The 12,500-nt window shown below is 44.7% G+C and overlaps 1 long non-coding RNA gene across 1 annotated transcript in view; it reads right to left on the reverse strand.

Annotated features, from left to right (window-relative positions):
* Nucleotides 1-468: 468 nt before the first annotated feature.
* The window catches only part of LOC123504559, a 112,459-nt gene continuing 100,427 nt past the window's right edge, over nt 469-12,500 (reverse strand). The window contains exon 5 of the long non-coding RNA XR_006674869.1: nt 469-676. This is a non-coding gene — a long non-coding RNA (uncharacterized LOC123504559). The remainder of the gene's footprint in view (nt 677-12,500) is intronic.

Below are 12,500 nucleotides of genomic sequence, written 5' to 3' on the forward strand. Positions count from 1 at the left end.
AAACTCATGCGATACACGAATATGTCTGGACAGCGGTGGAGGGCGAGCTGTCATATGCATCACACAAACGCCGCGGGGAGGAAGTGGGGCACACACGCACCCAAAGATTCACAAGAACGTGCTCCACCGGCCATCACGTCCCGCGGCTAAAAACAACTTGAGCCATAACTTTCCCCGACTGTTGGTTCTGAGCGTTTCACCGTCTTCCAAAGGCCACCAGGGACATAACCAACTGTGAAACCGAGTCCTTCCACAAGAGACGGCACAAATTTCGCCGGCAACACATCCCCGAGGACTCTTTGATGCCACTCGGGGCCACTTCACCACTGCAGTCTGGAGCCACACACCGCACCACGCCACGCCACCCACAGCGGCACGTCATGCTGAAGAAGGCGGTGCAGCGACGGCCGGACCTTGAGGCAAACTTACCCCGCCTTGAGAAACAACAAAACACACACTCACCAAGATTCAGGCGGAGAGGCGCGGCAGGACGAAGTAGGGCGGGGCGGAGCGAGGTGGGATGTTTTTTTCTTTTAGAGTTGGTGATGCGGGGAGGAGGTGGAGCAGGTGTGGTGAGGGGGAGGAGTGGTAGGGGTAGGATGGAGGTATTGGGGGTAGGTAGCCACGGAACACCTGCAGGTTGGCTTGGGTTTTGGGTACACCTTGGCCATCACACCTGAAGAAGAATGGTTATTGCTTGTAATTAATTGGACGTCTTGCAGGTGTGTGGGTGAGCCAGGCGCCATACCTGTCCCTTCCTCTGTGTGTGTGTGTGTGTGTGTGTGTGTGTGTGTGTGTGTGTGTGTGTGTGTGTGTGTGGTTCTATCGTCCTTATCCTAGTTAAATACATTTATATTCCCCTATTCTTACTATTTCTCTACAACTTTTTGGTGTAATTCCAACATTTTCATGCACAACACACATACACTCACGAATTTTGCATTATTTGAAAGTTGCATGCATATTGGAGCACTGTATTTATAATGACGAAGCTATGGCGTATTTGGGAATAGAATTGTCAACACATGCGTTATTGAAAGTACGTAAAGAATTTATGCACGTATTTATCTGTCTGTCTATCTATCTATACACCAATCTATCTTGCCTATCTATATAAGTATGTATCAGTATCAATAGGTGTGTATGTACGCGTGTGCTTATCATCACTGTTGTTGTTGTTACCTTTGTGTGTTCTCTTTATACCATGTGGGCTTTTCACGGGAATTTCTGTGCTAAAGGGGATACTCTTTCTGGCACCTCCTATCTCAAAGCCCACCCGCTAGGAAACCGTTGCCCCGAGTGAGGAAGCCCAACCTACACTCAGACCGTGGACAGGATTCGAACCCGTGCGCTTGGAGACCCCTCGGACCCCAAAGCACGCATGGTTCCACTGTACCACGGCGGCACCAAATTGCGATTGTCCTTTTTTTGAGATATATTTTTGTTTTGTTATATTGCAACAGTTTCCAAGCCGTGTTGTTTCCCAGTGTTTCCCATGTAACAGTATCAGATGAGTGTTGACAGATAAACACTTCAACACATATCCTGCAGGCCGGCTACGAGACTCCGGGATGGAAAAGAGAGAGAGAGAGAGAGAGAGAGAGAGAGAGAGAGAGAGAGAGAGAGAGAGAGAGAGAGAGAGAGAGAGAGAGAGAGAGAGAGAGAGAGAGATTACACAGGTCACCAATGTCCAAGGAAAGAAATTTGGTTTTACGCTTGACAAAAAAAGGAAAAAGATGAGGAGGAAGAGGAGAAACAGGAAGACAGGAAGAGGAAGAGGAGACATAACAAGAGAAAGAGAAGGAGGAGGAAGAGGAAGAGGAGGAAAATAGATTAAGGAGGAGAACGAGGAAGGAAAAGCAATGAAAGAGAACGAAAAAGATAGAGAGGAAAAAGAGAAGGAGGAAATGATACGACGAAGAGAAAAATAAATAGGAAGAGAGAGAGAGAAAGAGGGAGAGGAAGAAGAAGAGAAGGAGAAGGAGAAGGAGGAGGAGGAAGAGGAGGAGGAGCAGGAGGAAATAATGGAACAAGATGACAAGAAAATGAAGAAGAGAAGAAGAATGAGAAAAAGAAAAAGAGAAAAAAGAATTAGAAGATTGACGAAGAAAGAGAAGGAAGAAGAAGAAAAGGAGGAGGAAAAGAAGGTAACGAAAGAGGAGAAGGAGGAAATGAAAATAAAATCTAATAAAAGATAAAAAGATAGAAACAAAAGAAAGAAAGAGAGAAAAAGAGAGAAAATTTAAGAGAAAAAGAAGAGGAGTAGAGAGAGGAAGAGGAGGAAGATGAAGAAGACGAGAATAAGAAGGAAAGAAATAAAATGAAAGGAAATGACAAAAAGAGAGAAATATACGAGAAGAAAAAAAGGAAAATTGGTAGAGGAAGAAGAGGAGGAAGAAGAGGAGGAGGAGAAGGAGGAGGAGGAGGAGGAGGAAGAAGAGAAGGAGAAAGAGACGAAAATGAAGAAAATTATGGAGGACAAGGTCGAGAAAAATATGGAGGAGGAAGAGGAGGAAGAGGAAGAGGAGGAAGAGAAAGAGGAGGAGGAGGAGGAGAAGGAGAAGGAGAAGGAGAAGGAGGGAGAAGGAGAAGGAGAAGGAGGAGGAGGAGGAGTAAGAAGAACAAGAGCAAGAAGAAAAATAATAATAAGAAAAAGAAACAATAACAGCAACAACAACAACAACAACAACAACAACAACAACAACAACAACAACAACAACAACAAGGAAAGAACACAAAATGAAAGAAAGGGCTAATGAAGGATGATGATGATGATGATGATGATGATGAAGAGGAGGAGGAGGAGGAGGAGGAGGAGGAGGAGGAGGAGGAGGAGGAGGAGGAGGAGGAAGAAGAAAACTTATCCAACGACGCAACGATGAAAAACTTACAAGAAAACATCAAATCTTGCATTAAATTGTTGGAGAGAGAGAGAGAGAGAGAGAGAGAGAGAGAGAGAGAGAGAGAGAGAGAGAGAGAGAGAGAGAGAGAGAGATTGTGGAAATGCTGAGTGAGAGAGAAAGTGATAATACAAAAGGAATACAAAGGAAGACAAACAGCAACAGACCCTTAGGTCCTTACTAGGCTGTTTGTGAAAACTATCTACTAACTACCAGTGGTAGAGACAGGACAGCAAAGCAGAAGGCTCCTCCCACCTGCCCTCCCTCCAGCCGAGGCTGGCAGGAAAAAAGGCGAAACCATGTGATATTAAAAATCACATGGAATTTTAGTAGAGAGTGAAAAGGAAATGTGTAATCTACGTCTGACTACTTGTGTTTGTGGGGAAAGTGTTAACGCTTGGTGAATGTCATGTGTGTGTGCATTGTGTACGTGGATGCACAGTGTGTATGTCGAATGGGTGGTGCGGCAGCCTTGCCTGGCGCTTTCTAGGGAGGCAGCAGTCAATCAGGCCCCAGCTCCGTTCAATCCACTGAGATAGCATACTTTCCCTGTAGGGACTCCGTACGCTGATAACCCCTTGCAACATTGATCCCTGGTACTTAGTTCCCGATGATGATCAATGGTTGACAAGGCCCTCTCCAAACACAGCCCGTCACAGGTCGAGAGTAGTAGTAGTGACCGTTTACTCTGGGCTATCTGTGCGTGTATGCAGTGTAGTGTAGTATGTATGTAAACACAGTGTGGAGTCAAAAAGGTGGTGCGGCAGCCTTGCCTGGCGCTTTCAAGAGAGGCAGCAGTCAATCAGGCCCCAGCTCCGTACAACCACTGTAAAAGTGCACTTCCCTTTAAAGGGCGCCGCACACTGTATGGTTACCCCCTGCAGCGGTGACCCTGGTACCTTAAATCCCGATGATGGTCACCTACTGTCAGGGCTCTTGACTATCCACAGCCCTTCACAGATCGAGAGTAAAAGTAGTGACCGTTCACTCCGGGCTATCTGTGTCATGTATGGAGGGTGAGAGTAATTTAAACTAACGGGCAATTTAATTCACGATCAGAGGCCCGGGAGATAAAAGAAAAAGCGCAAATTATTCGGAAATGAATAGCGACAACCGGGGATTACATTCAAAGTATTTATCGAGGCGAACTTTGAACGTTTCGATAGTACCTGAGTTGACAACATTTGATGGCAGACCATTCCATATATTGACTATGCGATTAAAGAAAAAGTGTTTGACTTCATTTGTTACAAAACGCTTACCAACAATTTTGAAACCATTGCTTCTGGTGACATTTGACTGGTCGACTGATACGTATTTTTGAATATTCATATTTGCAAACCCATTAAAAATTTTGAAAAGCATGATAAGGTCGCCTCTTACTCTCCGTTTCTCAAGAGAAAATAAATTTAATTCCTTTAGGCGTTCCTCGTAGGATTTGTTCCGCAACCTTGGGATCATTTTTGTTAATCTGCGTTGTATTTTTCTAATTTTTCAATATCTTTTTTGTAATACGGTGACCAAAACTGAACATTGTATTCGAGATGTGGACGGACGAGTGAGTTATATAATGTTAATATTATTTTTTCAGACTTGAAAGTGAAAGATCGTCCAATGAAACCAACTAATTTATTCGCAGTTTTGACGACTTCAGTACAGTGTTTGCTAGGCTTGAGGTCTGCTGAAACAATGACACCAAGATCTTTTTCTTTGTCCACACTCGTCATTGGGATATCATTCATCTTGTATGTCGCCTGAGGATTTTGATTTCCTATGTGTAATACGTGGCATTTATCTATATTGAATTTCATTTGCCACTTGTTTGACCATTCGATGAGAGTATCTAAATCTTTTTGCAAAAGTTGTCTTTGGCTTTCTGAGTCTACTCTGTTTGCAATTTTGTGTCATCTGCGAATTTTGAGAGCTTACAATTTATTCTTTCATCAATGTCGTTAATATATATAATAAAAGAATAGGTCCCAGAACTGATCCTTGAGGAACGCCACTGCTTACGTTAATCCATTCTGAAGATTTACCATTGATCACAACTCGCTGTTTACGATCAGACAACCAATCCTCGATCCACGCTGCAATGTCACCAGTTATACCATGCGCTTTTACTTTGTTGATAAGACGTTTATGTGGCACTTTGTCAAAAGCCTTTTGGAAGTCAAGATATATGACATCAACCGCTCTAGTGTTGTCGTACAAATTATATATATCATGGAAAAAGTCAAGTAAATTTGTTAGACATGACCGCTTGTTTCTAAATCCATGTTGTGATTCGTTTATTATGTTGTTACTTTCTAAGAATGCAACAACTTTATCCCTCAAAACTGTCTCCATTAATTTACCTACCACTGAAGTGAGGCTAATTGGCCGATAATTTCTAGTTTGAGACTTGTCACCTTTTTTAAAGATTGGAGTTACGTTAGCGAGTTTCCAGTCATCAGGAACTTTATGAGTGCTAAGTGATTTATTAAAGAGGATAGACAATGGTTTAACAAGTTCTTTCTTTGCCTCTTTTAGTATTCGTGGAGAAATTTTATCGGGACCAGGAAGAGGAAGAGGAGGAGGAGGTGGAGAAGGAGGAGGAGGAAGAGGAGGAGGAAGAGGAGGAGGAGGAGGAGGAGAGAGAGCGAGTGAGAGCAGTGGTGGTATGAGTGAGAGCTGGAGGTGACAGGAGGGGAGTTATTGGGGCAGGGAGAGCAAAGTTGTGAGAGAGAGAGAGAGGGGAGGGAGAGGGGAGAGGGAGAGGGAGAGGGAGGGAGGGAGGGAGGAAGAGGAGAGGAGAGGAGAGGAAAGGAGAAGGTTTAGTGACGGGAGGTGTTAATGGAAAGGGAAGAGAGAGAGAGAGAGAGAGAGAGAGAGAGAGAGAGAGAGAGAGAGAGAGAGAGAGAATGAGTTGATGTTTCTGTTTTCCTATATTTATTGTTAATGTGTTGCTGTCGTTTTCGCTCTTGCTTATCTCTCTCTCTCTCTCTCTCTCTCTTCTATTTTCCTTCCTTGTTTGTCTATTCATATCTATTTATTTATCTATCTATGTACACTTTGCACCACTGAGGCACTTTTAAATCTTTTCCTCTCCTTCTCTCTCTCTCTTTTTCTCTCTCTCTCTCTCTCTCTCTCTCTCTCTGATTCTATTTTCCTTCTCTTGTTTGTCTATTCATATCTATTTATTTATTTATCTTCCTTTGTCTATTCACATCCATTTATCTACCTATACCTCTCTATCCATCTATCTATCTACCTATCTATCTATCTATCTATCTATCTATCTATCTACAAACACCACTGCACTTCTTTCCTCTCCCCACCTCCCCCTCACACACTCTCTCCCTCTAGTTGTGCATCCTCTCCCCCTTAACACGATAGCCTGTCCTTTACTCTCCCCCTCTGACTCCCTTTCGTCATGCAGCCTTCCACTCGCGCCTCCCTTTCACTCTCCCTGCCCACCTAACAAGGGCCGGGCCGGGGCTGGGTGTAGAGCTACCAGATTACCTGAGGAGTGGGCTGACAGAGGCTTCTATTAGCGAGCATAGAGTAGAGAATTGAGTTAGGAGAAGCCTGACGGAGGAGGAGGAGGAGGAGGAGAAGGAGGAGGAGGAGGAGGAGGAGGAGGAGGAGGAGGAGGAGAAGGAGGAAGAGAGAGAGATGGAAAATCAAAAGGTGAATAGGTTGGCGAGGGGAAGAGAGGGATTATATCTGTCAGGGAGAAGGGCGGAGAGAGAGAGAGAGAGAGAGAGAGAGAGAGAGAGAGAGAGAGAGAGAGAGAGAGAGAGAGAGAGAGAGAGAGAGAGAGAGAGAGAGCGACAGGATTTACTGAAGGAGAGTACGTATGTGTGGTGCAAAGAGGGATCGTGTACGAGGAGGAGGAGGAGGAGGAGGAGGAGGAGGAGGAGGAGGAGGAGGAGAGGAGGAAGGAGGAGGAGGAGGAGGAGGAGGAGGAGGAGGAAAGGGGGGAATAAGTAGAGTATAAACATGAAAAAATAATGAAATGAAAGACAGAGAGAGAGAGAGAGAGAGAGAGAGAGAGAGAGAGAGAGAGAGAGAGAGAGAGAGAGAGAGAGAGAGAGAGAGAGAGAGAGAGAGAGAGAACAGGAGATGGAGTGGGAGAGTTTTAAGGGAGAGGAATGAGCAACAGGAGGACAAGGAGGAAGAGGAAGTGGAGGAGGAGAAGGAAGAAGAGGAGGAAGAGGAAGAGGGACGAGAAGAAGAAGAAGAAGAAGAAGAAGAAGAAGAAGAAGAAGAAGAAGAAGAAAAAGCGAGTGAAAACATCATCGTCACCTCATTATCAGATACGGACAGAAACGAGGAGGAGGAGGAGGAAGGAGGAGGAGGAGGAGGAGGAGGAGGAGGAGGAGGAAGTGGAGGAAGCGAAGAAGGAATTGGGAGGCGATGAACGAGAAGTGAAGAAAATGGGAAGGAGAAGAAGAAGAAGAAGAAGAAGAAGAAGAAGAAGAAGAAGAAGAAGAAGAAGAAGAAGAAGAAGAAGAAGAAGAAGAAAAAGAAGAAGAAGAGGAAGACGAAGAGGAAGGGGATAAAGACAAGAAGAAATAAGGAATGACATTGGAGGAAGGAAACAAAAGAAGAAGAAGAAGAAGAAGAAGAAGAAGGAGAAGAATAGGTAGTAATCATCACCATCACTCCTTCATTATCAAGCCAGGGGATAGAACAAAGCTTTTAGGCGTAACTGGATCCCTCAGAGCAGCGGTGTCACGTGTTTAAGTGTGTGGAGATGCGATATGTGTAAGTGAGCACCGAGTCGCCGCGTCACACCAGACATTCAAGCGTTCGTCCGCGCCCTTTGATGTTACGTGGCAAACTGAGCGAGGTCTTACGTGTGTCAAGGTTCGTAACATCTGTGCTCGGCTGAAAATGTTACCGGGTTTTCTGTTACCTGAGTTTAAAGTTGTATTTTCTTTTCGTTGTGGTGGGAGTTAAGTTAGCGAGCGTGTTATCTCAGTGTCTGTCCGTCTGTCTGTCTCTGTCTCTCTCTTTCTAGTCGACCATACAGCCATTGTGTCTCGAAACGGATAAATAATGTAGTGTTGTTGTTGTTGTTGTAGTGCTGTATGTTGAATGCATGAGTGTGTGAATGTATGCATGAATGAATGAATTATTGTATACATGAATGACCCAAACAGGAGATGAATGTATATGTAAATGAATAAATCAATATAGCACACTCATAATATACCTGTCTATCTATTGGCTTACTCACTGGTATACACACACACACACACACACACACACACACACACACACACACACACACACACACACACACACACAATACAAGGGTGGAAGCAGCGCGTGCCCAAGTAATATGGAGATGGGATTGGTAGCGGTTCGAATCCCATCACACACCTAATCCCTTTAGCATTCGCTGAGTGGTTCAAAATCACCTCCATGTTGTCCATTTCGCCGAGTCTTTTACGCCGCCTTTGTGTCAAGAAATTTGCAGCGCCATCAGGGACAGGACACGACACCCCCTTCTCTTTCTCTAACCCGGCCCTCTTCCTCCTCCAGCAGGCCAGTACCCCAATAAGCACCTAGCCAGCACCCCAACCAGCACCTAGCCAGCACCCAGACAGCACAATCAGCACCACAGTCAGCATAACAGGATCCCCTCTTTTCCACTAGGTTCTCTCCCTCCTCCAGCAGCCCAGCATCCATTCAGCACCCAAACCAGCACTCAAATAGCACCAAAGACATTACCTATCCAGTATCCAGGCAACAAATCAGCACCACAGTCATCGCAACAGGACCCCCTCTTCTCTACTAGGCTCTCTTCCTCCTCCAGCAGTCTAGCATCCATTCAGCACCCAAAGCACCACCTCGATAGCACCAAAAACAGTACCTAGACAGCAACCAGACAGCACAATCAGCACCACAGTCAACACAACAGGAACCCCTTCTTTACTAGGTTAACCCCTTCTTTCAGCACCTCAGCACTCATCCAACACCCCAATCAGCACCAACATAGCACCACAGACAGCATAACACCCAGCATCACTTCCTAGACCCTCCTCTTCCTTCTCCCGCAGTCCAGCACTCACCCAGCGCCACAGGAGACACCCTTCTCTACTAGGCTCTCCTTCACTTGCAGCCCAGCATTACAACAACCACTACAATCACCACCAGGACACTCTAGCAATTTCCACATCTTTCACTACTCCCCCTCAAGACGCCCCGAACCTCTCCCAGCTATAGGCCTGTATTCTAAACCACTTTGCTCTCTCACCATCACTGCTTTCCAAAGGCTTCAGTTGAAGATACTCGTGTTTTTCAGAGTTTTTATGGTTCTGGTGATGGATTAGGAAGCTTTCTGGTTTAGTTATAGGAGAAACTGTCTTGGAAACCTGGTTAGTTGTCTCTGTGGCCTTGGAAAATTTTCGCAGTGAGAGGAGAAGGCGTTTCTGAATACGGTATCTCACTACACCCCTTTCTTCCCCACTCCCCAACCAGTGTGTAGCTCCAAGGGACATCTTCATCTTCCCTGCTCTATGGCTGGCACTCCCTCACACGGTCCCAGGTTGTCTTAGGGTCAGTCTGCTTGTTAGTCATGTGATTTGTGTGTCAATCAGATACACACACACACACACACTCTCTCTCTCTTTTCTCTTTGGTATTCTTTTATTTTTTCCCCTGAATATTAACGTTCTCTCTCTCTCTCTCTCTCTCTCTCTCTCTCTCTCTCTCTCTCTCCTCTCTCTCTCTCTCTCTCTCTCTCTTTCTGGCCGCGGATAACGACCACCATTACCAAGGCGAGGTAATGGTAGTTAATTCGGCCGACGCCAGTATTTAACACCCGCCCGCCGCACGTCCAAGGCTGCGCGGCGCACTATTTGGATGTTCCGATTATTTACAAGCAGCGCTGATCGAGGGTAACTGAGAGAGGGACGGGGGAGGAAGCTAACGGCTGGGGGGAGACTGCAGGGAACGGAGAGGAGTGTGTGGCAGGGAAATGTACCATGGAAGGGGAAGAAGGAAGGAGAGAGAGAGAGAGGGAGGGAGAGAGGAGCGTGTGTTAGTCAAATGAGGGAAAAGAGAAGAAGTAGAAAGAATTAGAAGATTACTGAAGAACACAAGTCTTACACAGGTAAAAGGAAAAGATGAAGGGAACGATGGGGAAAAATATGACAACGGAAGGAAAAAGAAGAGAAAAAAAATGAGAAAGGTGATGGGGATGATAAAAAAAGGGGTGAAACATTAATGGGGGATAAGAAATAAAGGAAGTAATGGGAAGGAGAAAGAGAAGGAAAGGGTGTGGGTATAATTGGGAAAAGACAAAGGGAATTAATAATGGGGTAATAGGAGGGTAAGATGGCGGAAAGTAAGGTGAAATAAAGGTAATGGGAAGGAGGAAAGGACGGGAGAAGAGGAGACACGCAATTAGCTGATGAAAAGATAACGAGACGAGAAGTAGATGGAGAGACGGGATGAGAAGATTGTCTCGGCTTACCTGGAATAGAAGAGCAGGTGAGAGATGAGTGGAGAGGTACATTCAGTGGAGAGACTTTGATGGTGATGATGATGATGATGATGATGGTGATAATGATGATGATTGAGAGGGTGGTGATGGTGATGATGGTAATAATGACGGTGAGGGCACAGCGGTGGTGGTGGTGGTGGTGGTGGTGGTAGTAGTGTTGGCGGTGGCGCTGTGATGGTGATGCCGTGGTGGTGATGGCTGTGCGTTAGGAATGATAGTGGTGATGTAGTGGTTGTAAAGGCAATATTGCAATGACCATTCCACACACACACACACACACACACACACACACACACACACACACACACACACACACACACACACACACACACACACACAGTCGCATAGTAAACCTTTCCAATACTAGTGTGGCTTTAGTTTCGCTTGATTTAGTACAGCTGCAGGATATCAAGACATTTGTTCCTATCCTTTGGCTAATTCTATCGGCTCTGTAAGACTGGAAACTGAGTGGCCAGTCATCTCTCTTACACAAAAACAATAATAATGTCAAGTTAAGGATAATACTTTTCGTAACCAAGGGGCTAAATCAGTCTTGCTTCTGGTTCATTACAATTATAGCCATGTTTATTCTACTCTGATAAGTTTTTTTTTTTTTTATAAGTAAGAGAGGAAATCTAGTCAAGGACAACAAAAACGATTAAACTAAAAGTCCCACCTAGACTGGCAACTAAGTGGGTCCTTTTTACATTTTTTTTCCATTTTCCACCTACTATACTCGTCCATAGTAATTCTGCCTATCTTCTTTGATTTCAACTTCGTATGACTTTCAAAACGTTTATCCCTTGTATTTGTTTAACTCTCTCGGACCTGCAAGGGAACTGGCAACTAAGTGGGTCTATTTTTTTTTTCGTTTTATGTTGCTCTTAGCCAGTTTTCCCCTTCTTACATGATAAAAAGAACATAAAACTTTCAGAAAACAATGACAGCTGAAGCAGGTCACCAGGTGTACACTCGGGTATGGTAACACTGCCACTGACTGACACCTCGCTCTCTGATTGGTCCAAATATTCCTGTTGTGTTATAAAACCTGCGAAAAATTTACTTCATTCTGCCAAAGTCATCTAATTATAATACATTTGATTATCTTTATTAGGGCAAATTGGTGCCTCGTAATTAAGTAAGGGCGCTGATATAAACACAACAGCAGTTCACCGCGCGTTACACAATAAAGCACAGGAATACGTAGACCAGTCAGGGAGTCGGAGCAACGAAGCATCAGTCAGGAAAGCCAGCGTCACCGTATCAGCACGTCATCGGCCGGGAGAGTTACCGCGACACACTGACTGAAATAGAGAACAGCACCACGAATGAATCTCACATCTATGGCCCACTATATATGTAAATACTCACACAAACAGATGAAACCAAATAAATAACGAAAACAAATATAATCAGTAAGTGCTTTAGGCCATTACGTTCTAAATCAAGTACCAAGAACAAACAATTACATTAAGAGACCAGTAACGGATTAGAAAACTTAATTAAACATATGGCTATTAAGAGTCAAATAAAAACAAAAAACCAGAAACTACTCGTATTAATCAAAGCATATCTGTGGCTTGGCTGTGGCGTGTGGCTGTGGCATGTGGCTGTGGTTGTGATTTGCCTTCCCTGACGCCACGCTGGTGAGGCTGTGGACTGGTCTGTGTCTTGAAGGCTACAAGCATAACAACATTAACCTCTTCAGTACCATGACTACTTACTCATATGGGGAATCAAAATAGTGAAGACTGTGGCCACTAACCTTCTGATCTCTATAGACACCACCTAATGTCAATAAAATGGTCTAATCGTGCACAATCTGAAGATAGAAATGTGTCAAAGTACTGAAAGAGTTAACATCACTTCCGTACTAAAAAAATAACATAACCAAGTGGAAGAACAAGCTGGGAAAGTGGGTCTGTGTGTGTACTGTACGTGTGTGTATGTGTGTGTAGGGGAGGGTTTGATACAGAGAAGGGAGGGAGGCAGAGAGCAGTACAGTAGCTTTGTTGTAGAGAGGCAGCTTAGGGCTTACTGAGGGGACCCGGAGGCCAGAGTAACTAACGGAAGGACGAGGCTTAGTGACGAGAAGGGGAAGG

Source organism: Portunus trituberculatus, chromosome 16, assembly GCF_017591435.1.
Source record: "Portunus trituberculatus isolate SZX2019 chromosome 16, ASM1759143v1, whole genome shotgun sequence".
Taxonomy (NCBI): Eukaryota; Metazoa; Arthropoda; class Malacostraca; order Decapoda; family Portunidae; genus Portunus; species Portunus trituberculatus.